The sequence below is a fragment of the Cinclus cinclus genome, chromosome 3 (genome assembly GCF_963662255.1).
Source record: "Cinclus cinclus chromosome 3, bCinCin1.1, whole genome shotgun sequence".
Taxonomy (NCBI): domain Eukaryota; kingdom Metazoa; phylum Chordata; class Aves; order Passeriformes; family Cinclidae; genus Cinclus; species Cinclus cinclus.
The window spans coordinates 110,704,121-110,717,002 of record NC_085048.1 but is presented as its reverse complement, the minus strand read 5'-3'; positions in this window follow the sequence as shown (position 1 = coordinate 110,717,002).

Here is a 12,882-nt window from a genome sequence, read left to right as displayed (position 1 = left end):
ATATATTCCCAAGACAATCCCCAACCCCCAAGAGTGGAGGATCATGGTTTTCAGAGGCATTTTGGGCCAAGCACTAAACAGCCACTGGAATGGAAGTCTGCTCATCCCTGTTCTTATCCCTTACCTTTCCAAAGCCCTCTCTCAGGTCTCTGTCACTTGTTAGACCAGGACTGCTGGGATGATCCATCTCCTTGAGCTGGCTCAGTGGGAGGCCTGGAACTGGAAGCAAAGGTTCCTGTAAATCTCTGGCACACTTCAATTGCCCAAAAATGTCATGCTTGGCAACAGGCAAGACAGGTTCCAGATTACAGAGCTCTAACAGGGCACAGAGATGGTGCAGGAAAGCAGCAAGCTACATATGCCTAGACCCTCTCCCAGTGGATGGGCTCCTGGAAGGAGACATGACATTACTCTGTGGGCCAGCAGACTGAAACCTGCTGCCTCAGCCCCTGGTTGCTGGAGAGCCTCTGTGTTTGATAGAGAAGGGCAGAGATGGAGATTGCTCTTGACAGAGATTCTTATCTGCCCTTATGCTGATTTTAGTAAACATCTTTCTGGTTCCTAAAAGTAGTCCCAGGTTCTAAACCTGTATGCTTTCAGATCAACATTTTGGGGCAGCAGGGAGCCCAGAGCCCTGAGCTTCCCAGCAATGGCTCAGCTGCACATGCAGCCTCCTGCTCCTCTCCCTGCCCCACAGCTCAGCAGCCCTACAGCTCCACGGGGCACTGGCAGCAGCACAGCTCATGGCAGGGGGCACCTGCAGGGCACAACTGCTCCCTGCCAATGTGCACAGGCTCTCCAGGCTGGCACAAGACCCTTCCTCCCACCAGAGAGCGGCCCAGCTCCCACCTTACCTCTGTGGGAGGCTGAGCCATGCTGGTCCTTCCCCTTGTCCTCCTCCCTGGCAGTGACCCTGGGGACAGCGCTGCTCAGCTGCCTCTGCCGGGGCTCCTGGGCCAAGGCCCCCTGAGCCGGCCGGGAGCCCACACCTCCATTCCCAACGCTGGGCTTCCGCATGCAGGTCTCCAATCTGAGCAATTCATCGTTTTTCCTTGGGAGCAGAGGCATCCCAGCTCCTGTCACACACCAAGAGCTCTTTCCCTTCATCCTCTGGTTTTGTGTCGTAAACTCAGAAGGATCTGTAGATCAAGTACAGGAAAAGAAGTGAGTTAATTGAACTCACTCCTTTACAATCAACTCATCTAATGGGTAGCGAATTCAAACTTTATTTTTTTGACTGCAAACATTTGTTGTTTCTTTATTTTTCATGAATCTAGCATAATTTGAATTTCTCTGAACAATGTGGAGCTGGCAAGCCAGGAGAGATGGGTTCTATGCCTGTTGCCTCCCCACTACTCCAGGAATCATTTCCTTCCAAAGAGTTGGAAACTCCCACTGGTCTCTGGAATTTGACACTGTCTAGGAAGTGATTGTTTTCCAATCCTGTAATCAGGGCCATTGTTTCTGTAACTCCCACTCAATTCTATTTTAGGTTTTACACTTCTGTGTTTTCTTTATTTCTCTTTCAAACAAAGGAATTGCTGGTACACAAACTTTGGCACCACATGTTAGATGCAAAAGAAGCTTTGCTTTCCCAGTTAGATGTCCTCTGGAATATGCAAGCCCCTCACTGAAGGGAATAAAGAGATCATCCAGAAGTTTCACTTTTGTTCTACTTCACTCTTGGAGGACTTTATTCCCTACCTTCTTTCCTGCAGAAACACCCAAGCCCAACATAGATATGACCTGTCTCAAAAAATTTCTGATCACGGCAGATACTGACAAATTAGATTTTGTCTAATGGCGGGTCATTCTCAAATACTCTCCAACACAGCTCTTAGAACTATTTCTTTACATGGCTTCACAGGGGATAAAATCATGTAGCAGCCAAGCAGTAGGGGAAGAATAAGTGCCTCATACCAAGATTTTATTTCCCTTGTAGGATGTCAGGACAATTACAAAACTACAACCGGTAAGGGTTAATGCTATAGCTAATTTCTAGTCCAGAATAAATCCAGCAAAAATGCCACCTTACTTATTGAGCAATACTTCTCCCTAGCTGCATTAAGCATTCCAGCTGCATATCACCAATTAAGGAGTCATTCCAAAGGGCCTCTGCCCAGGATTTGGCAGAACTAATCCTGAGCAAAGGGGCCTGGGCATCTGATCCCTTTTTCTGCATCAGCACAACTGTTTCTTCAAATCTCATCTCTCCTATCATGACATGCCCCAAAATGGCAAAGGAACAACAACAACAGGCTTTGCTGGAGGCTTTCAACTCAAAGGCATTGGCTGGCACAGACGCACCAGAGACCGCAGTTTGTCTGGCACAATTCTACTTGTCAGGGATCAGGCAAGGCAGGGACAGGGGGACAAGGCAGAAGGCATCTCCTCCCCCAGCCTCAGCCTGCAACAGTGACACAGGCAGAGGCAGTGGGGCAAGAGATTTGCCATGGTGAACCTGCCATAGGTGGCTTTGGGCTTGTGCTGTCAGAGGATGACAAACTCAGACCCTGCATATGCTGCATCCATTTGGAATTGTCCTTCTCCTGAAATGCAAAATTCAACAGGATTTTCTGTCATAGGAGGTTTCCTGATTTCCCCCTGTGCAAAACCAGGCGGTGTCCATGAATCTGCCTTAGATCTCAAAGAGTCCAGCTGAGAAATTGCCCAAAGGAAAGGTTTTCTCCTTGAAGGGCAGGAGGAAGGAAAGGGAACATTTCTCATTTCCTGCTAAATGAGGATTTCCTTCTTTTTCTCTCCTAATTGAAACACTACAAAAGCTGCAGGGAGATAAAATCCAAATGCAGGATGGAGAAGAATGTTTTCTTTTCCCACACTATAATACCAGTGCCCCAAAGTACCACTCTAGCTCCTGCCACTCAACACTTCACAATGCAGGAATTTTCATTGTACCACCGGAGCGCACTCCCAGTAACTGGGCTCTGGGACAGTCCACTGAGGCCATCAAGGAATTGAAACAAATTTAAAGAAATTCTTAAAACCATGGTTCATAACCAAGTTTTCAAGATGTCACCTCTGATTCAATATGCCAATGGTCATTTTAGGACCGACATGCCCTGTACCTACCTGCATGTTCAGACTTCTCTTTGATGCTGCCGCTCGGTCTTGGCCTTGAGAAAGGGAGAACAAAAGCACATATGAGGAGGGAGAAAGAGAAGGGAGGGAAGAGGTGTAGCATGAGAGGAGGCAATCTTTCCTAGCTTGTTCACTCTGATGAAGGAGGAAATGCAAGAGACATCAAGCCAACAAGATGCAAAGCTGATTAATTGTCCTTAAGCTTTCAGTTGCTGCAGTCAGACAGAGCTGGCCAAGCTCCAGCTGAAACACAGCAGTCATTCTCCAACTTGCATCATAACTCCCCAATTGTGGTGTCTCTCCTTTTGAAACCTGGGGGGCTCCTACAGCCTCTCTGAAGCAGCAAAGGTTGCTAAGCTGAGACACGAGTCTGTATGGAGGGCAGCTACTTTGCTTCTGCTGACAAAGCTTGGCTTTGCCTGCTCATGCCTTGCGCTGGTGCCAGTCTCGTGCTACATGTGGTCAGAGCACTGGAGTGTTCTGAGAAGGATATTCCACCTCCTTGCTTTTTGAATAAGAAAACTACTTTTTCCAACTCAGCTGATAGCCAAGGATATTCAGATTGCACTTTCAAAGCCCTACCTAAGCTCTTCAATAGGAATGATACTCCTGAGTCCTTCTTTCTTCTTATTTATCCTTCTTTCTAACTCAGATAAGCATGACAGCTACATTTTATCACACATTTCCAAACCAATCTTTCCATCAGGTACAGTGCTAGAACTCTTCTCTAGCACCATGACCTCTTGGATTTTGAATCCAGGCCTCAATATTAAACACTGATTAAATCGTACATCTATAACCCAAAACTTCCCTGGAATCTCAGTTCACAGTGGAGGCCAAGGAAGATAGAAGTTATGCCTGACATTGTCTTTGGGATCCCTTCCCTTCCAAACAGATGCCAACCCACAGAGATGTCCAGAATCTGACAATAACTCCCAGGAGGTAATTGCTTTCCTAAGCTAGATTTCATGGCCTTTCTATTTGCAACTCCCACTGAGTTCTGGATTGGGTTTTATGTGCTGTTTATATTTCTCTTTACAACAAAGGAATGTTGCAACATGAACAACAGCACCCCGTGTTAAAAGTAAAAAAAGCAATACTAGAATTCGCAGACCCCTCTCCAGCAGCCAATATTTCTACAAGCATATGCTTGTGGGTGCTGAAGGTGGCAGTCACGGATTATAGTATTCTATCATCTTCAGGAGACAGACCCATGCAATACAGTTCCCAAATGACACCACAAACATTACAGAGGGAATCAATACCAAGCCCAGCAGAGGACCCATCTTCAGATGCTTTTAAGCCCTGCCTCCTCTTCCCCACCACCACCACCTCTCTGCCCTTGTGACATGAGGTGTGGGGTTTGACATGGAGCTGGATCATCACAGATGGGCCAAATGGTGAATACACAGAGGTTTGCCTAAATACATGGGAGACAGCTGACTGTGCAAAGGAACCTCACAAGATAGCAAAAGGGAGCTGAATTGCAGAGGGGAGCAGCAGACACCTTGGCTTACCTCATCTCCTGGGACTCTTGGACATCCAGCTGCACAGAGCTGAGCAGAGACCCTGCAGCACTGCCAACACGGGGACTGACTGCCTTGGGTATAGGGGGGATCAAAGGCAGCCCCAATGACCCCTTCTTCATATCCCCACCTCTGGGATACAGCAAGGATGCCTGGAAAGAGTGGTACACAGTGCTCAAATATAGCATCCAGCCTTGCCCTCATTCATGACTCAAGACAGTTACACATGCCCTGACAGGAAAAGTCAATATCATATATAGCAGATTGTCCTAGGAAGGGGAAGGGTGGCATAGGAAAGGGAATTGGTGAGGGAGAGACCATCCCAGCAGGAATCCACATGGTTGGCATCAGCATGTTCTGCAGTGCCACTGCCTCCACTGGCCTTTTGGATGGTATGGGAATGGGTTCAGATCACTGTTCTCTCCCTGTCTCTTAGGCACCTCACAGCCAGTGCTGATCTCCAACCAAGTCTCCACAAAGCCATTCTGCAGGATGTCAGAACCTGCTTTTCTCAAGCCCCTCAATTCTTCTGCTGCTGCCCTTCCCTCTTACAGTTGCCCAGCAGCCTTTCAGCCCAGAAGCTGCTGAGCTCTCGCAATGCTCCGTGCTCTCCAGCTCCCACACCTCCATCATCTCAGGCTCACTGGCATTTAGGAAGTTCAGCAGAGCTCCCTGCCCTGCTGCTCTCTGCAAGGTCTCTGCTTGCCCAAGTTGCTCCAGGGCCCCCATGCCATGACCAGGAAGGAGGGTGGAGGTAGGAGGGGCAGGTGCACACCATTCTTTAAGTGTCCCTTCCTTTCTGGCACAACTAAAGCCCCAAATCAAGTCCTCTTCAAACTACAGTTAAAGGACCACATCCTGTCAGGGATACACTGGGCCCTTCCTCAGCAAGGCTGGAATCAAGTACATCAGCCTTTGATTGGACATTCTGTTTGCCAGAGCTGTTGCTCATTTGCCTCCTCCTGCACCCCATGGCAAACCCAGAACAACTGCAGGTGCTGGCCCTGCTGCAAAGGCAATCGTGTGCCTGGGCTTGGGGCTGCTCTCCCCATGGCCACCTCCCATCCCTTCCCTCTGGACAAAGCCATGCCAGAGCACACAGCTGCCCAGAAGCTGAAGAAATCTAGAAATAGCATCAGAGACAACTGTGTAGGAGGCCATGGCTGTACAACTCAAACGCTGTGACAACCTGGAACTGACTTTGCAGGACTGCCTGTTCCAGCAAACTCCTTTTTCCATCCCCACCAGACAGAGCTGATGGAAACCACCACCAAGACATAGACATGGTTCACAGATACCCGTGGGTTACTGAATGCAGGAGGATTGCTTAGCTGGAGCAGACAACTTTAGCAGCGCTGCCTTCTTGTTGGTGTTTTCTCAGCTACAAGACAAAGGAGCAACCATGACAGAACCCAGAAATCATTCAAAGCACTCTCCTGCTATAGATACACAGTGAGGACTTGAAATCTGCACTACACACCCATTTGCAAAGACAGCCTGAAGTGCAGAGTCCAGCTGAGACCTTCCTTTACTCAGGGGTTTCCCTTGCCTCACACCATAGGAAAAAGTCTCAAAACTCTGCCTGCAGCACATAATCTGAAAATCTATCACATGGACTTATCTTGGTCTTCTTACCTTATGCATTTTTCCCTCTGAATCCAGCTCCTGCTTGTTCTTACTGTCACTGGTGCTGCTGCCATTTTTCCCACCCTCCTGCTCCACACTGCAGATTTTAATTGGTTTAGAAGAAGGAGAGCTCTTCTGGATGGGAGGCAACAGTTTAGAGGGAGGGAGCATGGAGGGAGATGGCCGGAACAACTTGGAAAACATGAACCTAGTCAGGCCTGCAATGTGGAGACATAAAATAGAACAGAGGCTGAGATGCAAAGCTAAAGCATCTAAAGCTCCATATACCATGGAACACATTTCCTCAAAACTTCTAAACAGCTGCACAGGGAAACATGCACGTAACAGCAGCCACGTGAGGCAGGCCAGGGGCACACCCTGAGCCACTTCGCAGAGTAACCAGGGGAACTCCATGGCTTCTGGGCTGCTCTGGGACAGCAGGGAGCCCTGTGCTTCCCAGCAATGGCTCAGCTGCACATGCAGCCTCCTGCTCCTCTCCCTGCCCCACAGCTCAGCAGCCCTACAGCTCCACGGGGCACTGGCAGCAGCACAGCTCATGGCAGGGGGCACCTGCAGGGCACAACTGCTCCCTGCCAATGTGCACAGGCTCTCCAGGCTGGCACAAGACCCTTCCTCCCACCAGAGAGCGGCCCAGCTCCCACCTTACCTCGGTGGGAGGCTGAGCCATGCTCACAAGGGAACAAGTGAGTTAGGTGAACTCCCACCTGTAGAACCAATACATCTAATGGATGAGGCAACCAAGGGGTCTTTTTAGTTATTCAGAAAATTGCTTTGCTTTTATTTTTCAGGAAATTAGTATCACTTTAATTACTCTGAACAGTATGGTGCTAGCAAGCCAGGAAAGAGAGCTTCTACTGCATTGCTTATGTGTTTCTCATTGCCACCCCACTACTTAGGGATCTCTTTCCTTCCAAACAGCTGGCAACCCACAGTGGTCTCCAGAATTTGACAATTACACCTAGGAAATCATTCCTTTCCAACGCTAGATTTCATGGCACTTGTTTCTGTAACACCCACTCAGTTCTGGGTTGGCATTTGTTGGTTGCCTTTATTTCCTTTTGCAACAAAGGAAGGGCAGGCTCATGAATGATGGCAACCCACATTAGAGGTAAAAGATGCTTTGCCCTCCCCATTGCTTGTCCCCAGTATTCAAGGAGCCCATATCTGTAGGGGACACACTGGCTTGCAAACATTCTGTTTTTGCGAAGCTTTATTGCTTCATGGGTTTTGCTTCATGGGTCTTTTCCCTGCTTTCTTTCCTGCAGAGAACCCAAAACCCAACATAAGACCTACATCCAAACATTTCCGATCATTGCAGTTAAAAACAATTCCAAATTCGCTTGGTGGAAATGCCATAGGGCAGATCATCAAAAGAAGACCTTGCATAAATCTGTATTTCTTTATGCCTGTAGATGGAACAGGTCATTTGTAAAAGCACACCAGATAAGGAGTAATGATACAGCTCATTTCCAGTCCAGAACTAATCCAGCAAAAATGTCACCTTACTTATTGAGCAATACTTCTCCCTAGCTGCATTAAGCATTCCAACTGCATATCACCAATTAAGGAGTCATTCCAAAGGGCCTCTGCCCAGGATTTGGCAGAACTAACCCAGAGCAAAGGGGCCTGGGCATCTGATCCCTTTTTCTGCATCAGCACAACTATTTCTTCAAATCTCAACTCTCCTATCATGACATGCTCCAAAATGGCAAAGGAACAACAACAGGCTTTGCTGGAGGCTTTCAACTCAAAGGCATTGGCTGGCACAGACGCACCAGAGACCGCAGTTTGTCTGGCACAATTCTACTTGTCAGGGATCAGGCAAGGCAGGGACAGGGGGACAAGGCAGAAGGCATCTCCTCCCCCAGCCTCAGCCTGCAACACTGACACAGGCAGAGGCAGTGGGGCAAGAGATTTGCCATGGTGAACCTGCCATAGGTGGCTTTGGGCCTGTGCTGTCAGAGGATGACAAACTCAGACCCTGCATATGCTGCATCCATTTGGAATTGTCCTTCTCCAAAACTGGAAAATTCAAAAGGACTTTCCCTCACAGGAGGTTTCCCTATTTCTCCCAGTGAAAAACCAGGCAATTTCCATGACTTTCCTTCCGATCTCAAAGGGTTCAGCTCAGAATATACCCCAAGTTAAAGTCTTCTCCTTCAAGGGCAGGAGGAAGGAGTGGGAATATTTCTCATTTCCTGCTAAATGCTTTCTTTTTTTGGTTCTAATTGCAACACTAGAAAGGCTTCAGGGAGATAAAAGGCAGGCAAAGAATGGAGAGGAATGTTTTGTTTCCTGCAATGCATTTCCAGGGCCTCAAGATACCACTCCAGCTTATGCCACCTAAGACTTCACATTAGAGGAGTTTTCAGAGCATCCCCGGAGCATAATCCCAGTGACTGGGCTCTGGGACAGTCCACTGAGGCCATCAACGAATTGAAACAAATTTAAAGAAATTCTTAAAACCATGGTTTATAACCAAGTTTTCAAGATGTCACCTCTGATTCAATATGCCAATGGTCATTTTAGGACAGACATGCCCTGTACCTACCTGCATGTTCAGACTTCTCTTTGATGCTGCCGCTCGGTCTTGGCCTTGAGAAAGGGAGAACAAAAGCACATATGAGGAGGGAGAAAGAGAAGGGAGGGAAGAGGTGTAGCATGAGAGGAGGCAATCTTTCCTAGCTTGTTCACTCTGATGAAGGAGGAAATGCAAGAGACATCAAGCCAACAAGATGCAAAGCTGATTAATTGTCCTTAAGCTTTCAGTTGCTGCAGTCAGACAGAGCTGGCCAAGCTCCAGCTGAAACACAGCAGTCATTCTCCAACTTGCATCATAACTCCCCAATTGTGGTGTCTCTCCTTTTGAAACCTGGGGGGCTCCTACAGCCTCTCTGAAGCAGCAAAGGTTGCTAAGCTGAGACACGAGTCTGTATGGAGGGCAGCTACTTTGCTTCTGCTGACAAAGCTTGGCTTTGCCTGCTCATGCCTTGCGCTGGTGCCAGTCTCGTGCTACATGTGGTCAGAGCACTGGAGTGTTCTGAGAAGGATATTCCACCTCCTTGATCTTCCAAGAAGGAAAAGGCCTTTTCCAACTCAGCTGATAGCCAAGGATATTCAGATTGCACTTTTAAAGCCCTACCTAAGCTTTTCAATAGGAATGATATTTCTGTGACTCATTCATTATTGTAATCACTCGGATAAGCTTGACAGCTACATTTCCTCAAACATATCCAAGCCAATATCTTTCCATCAGGTACCATCCTATAAAACTTCTTTAGAACCTTTCCCTCTTTGATTTTAAGGCAAGATCTAAGCATTAAACATTGATTGGCTTACACATCTATAAACCAAACTTCTCTGGGAGCTCATTTCAGACCGGAGGCCAAGAAACAGACAAGTTCCACAGCATGTTTACAGAGGCAGCACCTGACTGTCCAGACGCCTCTCCAGCAGCTAATATTTGGCAAAACGTAATTTTTGCGTGCTGAACTTGAGACTCAAGGATCACAGTATTCTATCATCTTCAGGAGACAGACCCATGCAATACAGTTCCCAAATGACACCACAAACATTACAGAGGGAATCAGTACCAAGCCCAGCAGAGGACCCATCTTCAGATGCTTTTAAGCCCTGCCTCCTCATCCCCACCACCACCACCTCTCTGCCCTTGTGACATGAGGTGTGGGGTTTGACATGGAGCTGGATCATCACAGATGGGCCAAATGGTGAATACACAGAGGTTTGCCTAAATACATGGGAGACAGCTGACTGTGCAAAGGAACCTCACAAGATAGCAAAAGGGAGCTGAATTGCAGAGGGGAGCAGCAGACACCTTGGCTTACCTCATGTCCTGGGACTCTTGGACATCCAGCTGCACAGAGCTGCGCAGAGACCCTGCAGCACTGCCAACACGGGGACTGACTGCCTTGGGTATAGGGGGGATCAAAGGCAGTCCCAATGACCCCTTCTTCATATCCCCACCTCTGGGATACAGCAAGGATGCCTGGAAAGAGTGGTACACAGTGCTCAAATGTAGCATCCAGCCTTGCCCTCATTCATGACTCAAGACAGTTGCACATGCCCTGACAGGAAAAGTCAATATCATATATAGCAGATTGTCCTAGGAAGGGGAAGGGCGGCATAGGAAAGGGAATTGGTGAGGGAGAGACCATCTCCCAAATTTCCCACCTCTCTCTTCCTGCTCATTTGTCTGCAATTGCAGCTACACTCCCAGCAGGAATCCACATGGTTGGCATCAGCATGTTCTGCAGTGCCACTGCCTCCACTGGCCTTTTGGATGGTATGGGAATGGGTTTAGACCACTGTTCTCTCCCTGCCCCTTAGGCACCTCACAGCCAGTGCTGATCACCAACCAAGTCTCCACAAAGCCATTCTGCAGGATGTCAGAACCTGCTTTTCTCAAGCCCCTCAATTCTTCTGCTGCTGCCCTTCCCTCTTACAGTTGCCCAGCAGCCTTTCAGCCCAGAAGCTGCTGAGCTCTCGCGATGCTCCGTGCTCTCCAGCTCCCACACCTCCATCATCTCAGGCTCACTGGCATTTAGGAAGTTCAGCAGAGCTCCCTGCCCTGCTGCTCTCTGCAAGGTCTCTGCTTGCCCAAGTTGCTCCAGGGCCCCCATGCCATGACCAGGAAGGAGGGTGGAGGTAGGAGGGGCAGGTGCACACCATTCTTTAAGTGTCCCTTCCTTTCTGGCACAACTAAAGCCCCAAATCAAGTCCTCTTCAAACTACAGTTAAAGGACCACATCCTGTCAGGGATACACTGGGCCCTTCCTCAGCAAGGCTGGAATCAAGTACATCAGCCTTTGATTGGACATTCTGTTTGCCAAAGCTGTTGCTCATTTGCCTCCTCCTGCACCCCATGGCAAACCCAGAACAACTGCAGGTGCTGGCCCTGCTGCAAAGGCAATCGTGTGCCTGGGCTTGGGGCTGCTCTCCCCATGGCCACCTCCCATCCCTTCTCTCTGGACAAAGCCATGCCACAGCACACAGCTGCCCAGAAGCTGAAGAAATCTAGAAATAGCATCAGAGACAACTGTGTAGAAGGCCATGGCTGCACAGCTCAAAAAGCTGCGTCAACCTGGAACTGACTTTGCAGGACTGCCTGTTCCAGCAAACTCCTTTTTCCATCTCCACCAGACAGAGCTGATGGAAACCACCACCAAGACATAGATATGGTTCACAGATACCCGTGGGTTACTGAATGCAGGAGGATTGCTTAGCTGGAGCAGACAACTTTAGCAGCGCTGCCTTCTTGTTGGTGTTTTCTCAGCTACAAGACAGAGGAGCAACCATGACAGAGCCCAGAAACCTTTCAAAGCCCTCTCCTGCTATAGATACACAGTGAGGACTTGAAATCTGCACTACACACCCATTGCAAAGACAGCCTGAAGTGCAGAGTCCAGCTGAGATCCTACTTTGCTCACCTTCTTCCTTAGGCTCACACCACAGTTAATGGTCTCCGATCTCTGCTTACAGGACATAAACTGAAAATCTGCCACACAGGACTTATCTTGCTTGCCTTACCTTATGTGCTTTTCCCTCTGAATCCTGGTCCCGGTTGTTTCTAATATTGTCATCCTTGTAGCCAGTGCCATTTTTCCCATTGTCCCGCTCTCCTCTGGACATCATATTTGACTTGGTTGAAGGAGAGCCCTTCTGGATGGGAGGCAATGGCTTGGAGGGAAGGAGCATAGAAGGATTTGCCAGGGAAAACCTCTTGGCAAGAGGGTAGCCAGTCAGGCCTGCAAAGTGGAGACACAAAATGTAACAAGAGGCTGCAAAGCAAAACAAAAGCATCTGAAGCTCCATGTTTCATGGAACACATTTCCTGGAAACTTTCCTGGAAACTTTCCTGGAAAATAGCTTGAAAAGGAAACCTGCTCCTGCCATCAGCCCCTTGAGGCAGGCCAGGGGCACACCCTGAGCCACTTCCACAGAGCTCCCAGGGGAACTCCCTGGCCTCTGGGCTGCCCTGGGACAGCAGGGAGCCCAGAGCCCTGTGCTTCCCAGCAATGGCTCAGCTGCACATGCAGCCTCCTGCTCCTCTCCCTGCCCCACAGCTCAGCAGCCCTACAGCTCCACGGGGCACTGGCAGCAGCACAGCTCATGGCAGGGGGCACCTGCAGGGCACAACTGCTCCCTGCCAATGTGCACAGGCTCTCCAGGCTGGCACAAGACCCTTCCTCCCACCAGAGAGTGGCCCAGCTCCCACCTTACCTCGGTGGGAGGCTGAGCCAGGCTCACAAGGGAAGAAGTGAGGTTGGTCAATGCCCACCTCTATCCCAGAATCAACATGTCTAATGGGTGTGGCACTTAAGGGATATTTGATATTTTTAAAAACAATTGTTTGGTTTTAGTTTTCCTTAGACTGGCCTGTGTTTATTTCCTCCAAACTCTATTGAGTTAGCAAGTCTGAAGTGAAAGGTGCAAGGATCCAATAATAACAGGGGAATAAGGATCCCTTCTAGAGATTGGCTTTGTCAAAACCCAGGAAAGACCCTCACAGCGACGAATGCTATTTCTGCAAGCTACAGAGACCTCTCAGCATGCAGGCAGGCCTTGCTGGGGTTTTTATATTATCCTGTCA